Raw genomic sequence first — 6,000 nt, forward strand, 5'->3', positions numbered from 1 at the left:
TGTCCATGCTGCAGACAGCACAGTCCGTGAGAAGGATGCAGGGCAGCAAGGGCAGTTTCTGCAAACAATCTCCACACTTTGTCTTGCCTCCCTTCGCTCTTGGAACCAGTTTTAAAGGTGCAAAACTTAATATCCAGCATAAACAGAACAGACCATTGGGGATAAAAGCATCATAAAGTCACCCTAGGACACCAACTGATACGTAGACCATGTCAATAATGTGACCAGCTCATGTTGATCTGTGTTGCAAAGCCTCCCTTTTGATTTGATGGAGAAAAACACCCTCTTCTAGGACAAAACTCACACCCTCCTAAGTTAGATCTCTAAAGCAGGTGAACTGAACTGCACCCCAAAGGTGCCTGCTCTCCTCCCTTAATGCATGAGGGATGCTGGACAGTCAGTGCAGACTCAGGTTTCCATCCAAGCTGGGGGAGAGGAGCCCAGGTGCTGAAGCTTGTTTTCAGCTCTGGGATAGAAACTTGTTACTTGAAACAAACTGCTCAATGTATTTTTTTCCTCAGACCTCTAGCCCGCCTCTGCCTATGACAGAAATGATTTCCTACTGTGCTAGCTGAGTTTCAGCAATGAGCTCGATTGCATTTTCCTTCCAGCCCTTGTACTGAACCCCTACTCACTCACAGAAGTTTCCAGGTTATAAGAGACCCTCACACTGGTGTTTCACTTGCTGAGAGCCTTGACTTCTGGAGAGATCCCTGCAGGTGGTTCCCCTCCTCACCTCTGTATTGGGGCCACCTGTTCCTGCTGGGGCTGGAACTTTGGGGCTGCTTCCAAGGTGTATTTCTGTGGTCTGCACTGTGTTCTTGTCAGTGCAGCAGAGCTGAGAAGCCCACGTGTACTTTCACATTGCATGGGGAACCCTTTCTGCAAAGAGACTGGTCTTTGCCAATCTTGTCTTGGATCTTGGAATTCTGGCTCTGCCCCAGTCCTTGGTGTTGGGATGTTCTCGCTCAGTCCACCACGGGTTTCTAGGCAGGATCTGCAGCTGTGATCCTCAGCAATGTTGAATCCTTACTGGGCTTTTCTTGGTGGGGTCTTTTCCAGTTTGGTGTCCCTGACAGCCCTTATAACCTACTGTTAAACTAGGCATTCCACTATACTGAGTTAGATGCAAATCTTCCATCGTAGACCTCAGAAGTTTCTGTCTTTATAGGAGAGTGATATCTCTCCAACTTTTTTTTTTTTTTGTGACTGCAGTGTTCTCTTTCTTTTTGAGTGTCACCTAATTACCAGCTCTTCCCACTTAGCTGTAGACTATTGAGCAAGACTAATCTTTTTGACTGTGAAAAATTATATTTGTTTTAGAGCCATGCTTTGCTTGTCTTCCTTTTGAGCATGTCTTCATAAAAATAAAATCTTGCATGAGCTTTTACTGATGGTATTTCTAGTGCTGGGCACCTTCTTGTCTCTTATTTTCCAAACTCTTACAGGCCAGAGACAAGTGTTATAAACCATTATTTAATTTCATATCTCACTGCTCCTTTACTCCTGTCAGTTTTATCCACTTGATGCCCTGTGCTCTCAAAGCTCCATGAGTCCGTGGGTAATTTCTCTGCAGTAAAGGCAAGGAACAAGGGTTTTTTTTGAGGAAAAGCAGTGATTTTAGTAAGTCCCAATGCCTTGATCTCTCCTAGAGCATTGAATTTTGCAGCCATAATACATCAGTGATGCAAATCCTGCCTGCACATCTGGCGTGGCTTTCCCCTGTCTGCTCCCACACTGCAGCACGGGTTAACTAATGCAGCACTGTCTCTGGGAGAGCAAGTGAGGCTGTGGCATCCTGAGATATTTGGGTGCTTGAGAAGACCAGAAGATTGCACTTGAGTCAGGAACCTCAGACCCAGCTCTGTGTGTCCAGAAATACAGGCATGCTGCTGTTTGGAAACGCCCATTCTTACCTGGCTTGCTGCAAACAATAAACCCTGTGGTGGCTGGTGTGTGTCTTTCCTCCCTGATGATTTCTGTGAGCTGCCCAGATGGGAATACAGTGATTCAAGCCTGCAGCTGGATTCTCCGCTATACAACATCGTGAAATGACAAATGAAGCTTTCAGAAACAGGTACAGTGTAAGTCCAGAGCTGCCACGGAGCGTTTTGTGTACACGCTGTTCCCCTGCTTGATTGCCTTTTGTGGGTTATGATGCTTTTTCTTCCCTCCCCTACTATGTGCAGTGAAAAAATGGCTTATTCTGAGCATTTGAACTGATAGTTGCAGCCCTCCTAATCCACAGGAAAGAGAGGCTGTAATATTTATTAGTCTGTCAATAAGGATTGCCTGAGGAGGGAAAAAAGGAGGTCTGAAATACAAACACAGAAAACAAACAGCATATATATAGCTGACATATATTCCTCACAAATGAGCAAAGAGAAAGCAAGCTGGTGTGTCCATGGTGTAGAAATGAGCTGCTACATTGAAAACAAGAGGAACATTATCACCTAAACCCTCACAAAAACTACAAATCAATGTTTTTTTCTGAGCTGAGCCACTATAAAAGAGGCACCTCTGCATTCCACTTCTAAATTAATTTGTGTAAAAGCAAAAAACCCCAACCAACCCCAACCCACACATGCCAAAACCCTGACAAATATCCAGCCAGCTCCTGTTGCTATTGCAGAGGGGGCTGTTGCTAATTTTTCTGTAGAATGACTTGGTGCCAGACTGTTAATCCTGATGCTTTTTACTTGGGCTAGAAATGTCCTGCAGCTTCTTACTTCCCCTCTCTGGGAGCAAGGAGGAGTACTTCCCCTCTTCCCTCCCCACCTCATGTTTGATTGTCTAACATCCTGGGAAATGGACCAGAAAGCATCAGGTGAAGGGAAAACAGCAATTCCTTGTGATGCCGGAGACAAGGTCATGGATGCATCAGCAGCCAGGCATATCTGCATGTTTGTTAGCAGCAAATTTGGTTGGTTGGTGGCTGCATGTTGGATTAATGCCAAGCCCTGCACTGCATAAGCAGCATAGATAAGGTGAGGGGTTTCTGGTGAGCATTTAATGAAAGAATTTCTTGCACTAAGATGAATCTGAAAAGTATTTTCTCCCTGCGCCATAGTGAAACAGAGGGAATGAAGGACACAGGCACCCAATGACTATGAATGTCATTTGACTTTGAGCATGTTTTGACTCTGAGCAAGTGCTAGAAGCAGAGCACAGGGCGTGATGTGAGCAGAGATGCCAGCTTGGCAGGGGAGAGCTGCTGTCCAAACACAGCTGGACAGAGGGAGGCACAGTGTGCAGCCATGAGGGACTCAGATCTGGCAACGAAGCTCAGGCATCCACAGTGCTTTGCTCCAGTGATCCAGCCAAAAGCTGTCCTCTGCTACCATGGGCATCTGCTGGCAGTTTCCAAATCTAACCCCACCCAGACAGCTGGGTCACTCTGGGCACTGATGAGGAAAAAGCTGTGGGGGGAAACGAAGTGCAGAGACTGGGGACCAGTCTTGGTGGGGAGTTGATGATCCTTGTCTGAGAAAGAGCATAGCTTGCATCAGTGTTGGAAGCTTCAGATGGCAGAGACTGAACCCACTGGCTTTGGCAGGAACCATGGGTGGGTTCATGATCAAGGAGTGAGGAAGAAGAAAACAGCAGGAAAAGGTAAGGGGAAGAATGAAAGTGATAAAAGGAGAAAACATTGAATAGAGAGCAAAGCAGAAGGAAGATTCTGCCTCTCCACATTTCTTCTGGTGCTGCTCTTCCCCTGACTGTGACCACACTCTCAGCTTGGTGTGCCAGGGTGGCTGTGGCTGCTGGTCTGCCTTCACTCAGCAGTGACAGCTGGGTGCTGTTGGCCACATGAGAAAACACAGCATTTCTTGAGTGGTAAAATAGAAAATGAGAACTTTACATGGGGTTTTGGTATTTTTGGAGCCAAGTTACAGCCCCAGCCTGGAGACCTTGGGCCTGGCAGGTGGCTGGTTCCTCATGACAGTGTCATGCTCAGAAGAGCATCTCAAGCTCCTGCAAACACAGAACTCCAGGTCTAGCTCCCTAAACTGACCTGCTACTTGTAATTTGAATATCCCAAGTTAAGATCCCATAAGGCAGGTGTATCGGGTCTCTGTGAGGTGAAGTCCACAGCCCTCACAGTGCTGTGCTTTGCGTGGGTACCTGGATGGGTGTTAATAACAGAACAGTGTTCTGGCTGCTGCCGAGCAGCGCTGTCCTTCTGACTTTCCTTATCCCACCAAAGGGGATGGGAGTGGGCAGGATCCTGGGAGGGGACACAAACAGCCCAGCTGACCCAAATTAGCCAAAGGGATATCCCATACCATATGACATCAGCTGAGATATATAAGCTAAGGGAGAGTGAAGGAAGGGGGGGGAATTGGTGAGATTTCAGTGTTTGCCTTCTGGAGGAACTGTTACGCGTGCTGAAGCCCTGCTTCCCAGGAAGTGTCCAAACATCACTGCTGATGGGAAGTAGAGACTGACCTTTTTTCCTTTTTAGCTCTTGCACACACAGATGTCAACTTGTTTCTTTCTTCTTTGCCGTAATAAAACTGCCTTATCTCACCCTGCTGGTCATTCTTCGTCTTATTCTCTCCCCTCTCTCAGTGGGAAAGGAAGCGATAGAGTGACTGAGTGGGCACCTGGCATCCAGCCAGGGTCAACCTGCTACAGCAGGTTACCCCCCATTGCTATTTAGAACTCTCTTCAGGAGCCAGCCAGCTGACCAGCAGCATTAGCCCCCACCCTGCTTGGTTGCCCTTTGCAAAGGGAGTCACAGAGGCTGCACGAAACAGCCCCAGCCCCAGGGCTTTTGGCTGTGACTTGTGCTGGTGACTGTCGCCAGAGAGAGTGACTTCAGTGGCCTGGACTGAGCAGTGGGAGAGCAGTGCACAGACAGTGACTTCAGTGGCCTGGACTGAGCAGTGGGAGAGCAGTGCACAGTGCTCCACAGCTCCTGTGCACACCAGGTTAGCTGGAGGCACCGAGGTCTCCTGTCCCTAGCTCCTGGACAGCTTGGCAGTGTGCAGGACAGCCTCATGTCACACCGTGAGCCACAGCCTGTTGCAGTGCACGGTACAGAGTGCTATTGCCTGGGCCTGGCCTTCACAGGCAATGAAAAATGGTACTTCAAGGGAACTCCTCCCCTATTTCATCCAGCCCATCTTTGGGTACATATAATGAATGTACCTTCTCTGCCTATAGAATAGAGTGCTGTAGGTACAGCTGCAGTAGGTGTACCTGCTTTCATGAAGGAGTGTGGGACAGGGTCTCTGCCTTGTTTTACAAGAGCATGAAGTCAGTTTTACACATGAAAGGCAATTGTGTGCAAACAAGTGCCCCCACTGCATCTGTAGTGGCACATCATCAGGGTGTTCTTTGCTTATTTGGGTTCTCCAAACACTGCCTGCGGTGGGAGAGAATGCAGATGGTAGGTAGGAAAGGAAAATGAGATTCTTATTATCTGTGAGCCTGAAATGCATAATAGGAATACTGGGTTCTCCCTCCCACCCCACCTCCCCATATCTATACTCAATTTTAGCTAAGCTACTGTTTGGTTTCGTGTATCTGCAGAGTATCTATAACTTCTGGAGTGCTCTTTTCCTCTGCATGTGTAGCAGAAGTTGTAAGTGATTTGAAGCGAGGTAGCTCACGAGTGAAACACCGAAGCTTGAGCCACATTTCATTTGGGTGTCTTTCGCTTCTCAGTTCTGGACCAGCAGCCAACTGTGACTTGGGTTCCAGATAAGCAGCTACAGACAACCAGCCATGGCAGGCGGCCTCCCCTGCCTGCCTGCTGCAGCTCTAGGAGCAGATGGTCCCAACAAACACATTTAATAACTTCACATCTTTAGGGTGCAGTGATCCAAGGCACTCTCAGTTCAGGCCCAGAAGGAATCCCTTGTCTTCCATTACTGCCTGCAACCCTGGAGATGACTGTGGATGTTTTCAGCCTGGATGGCTGTGTTGCTGCACTGTGTGTGATGCCATGTAACTCACAAGTAGGAATCAACCTGAGCTGCCTAATTCATTAGC

This window comes from Chamaea fasciata, unplaced genomic scaffold (genome assembly GCF_029207755.1).
Source record: "Chamaea fasciata isolate MVZ Bird 193981 ecotype frontalis unplaced genomic scaffold, bChaFas1.0.hap1 SCAF_7, whole genome shotgun sequence".
Lineage (NCBI taxonomy): Eukaryota > Metazoa > Chordata > Aves > Passeriformes > Sylviidae > Chamaea > Chamaea fasciata.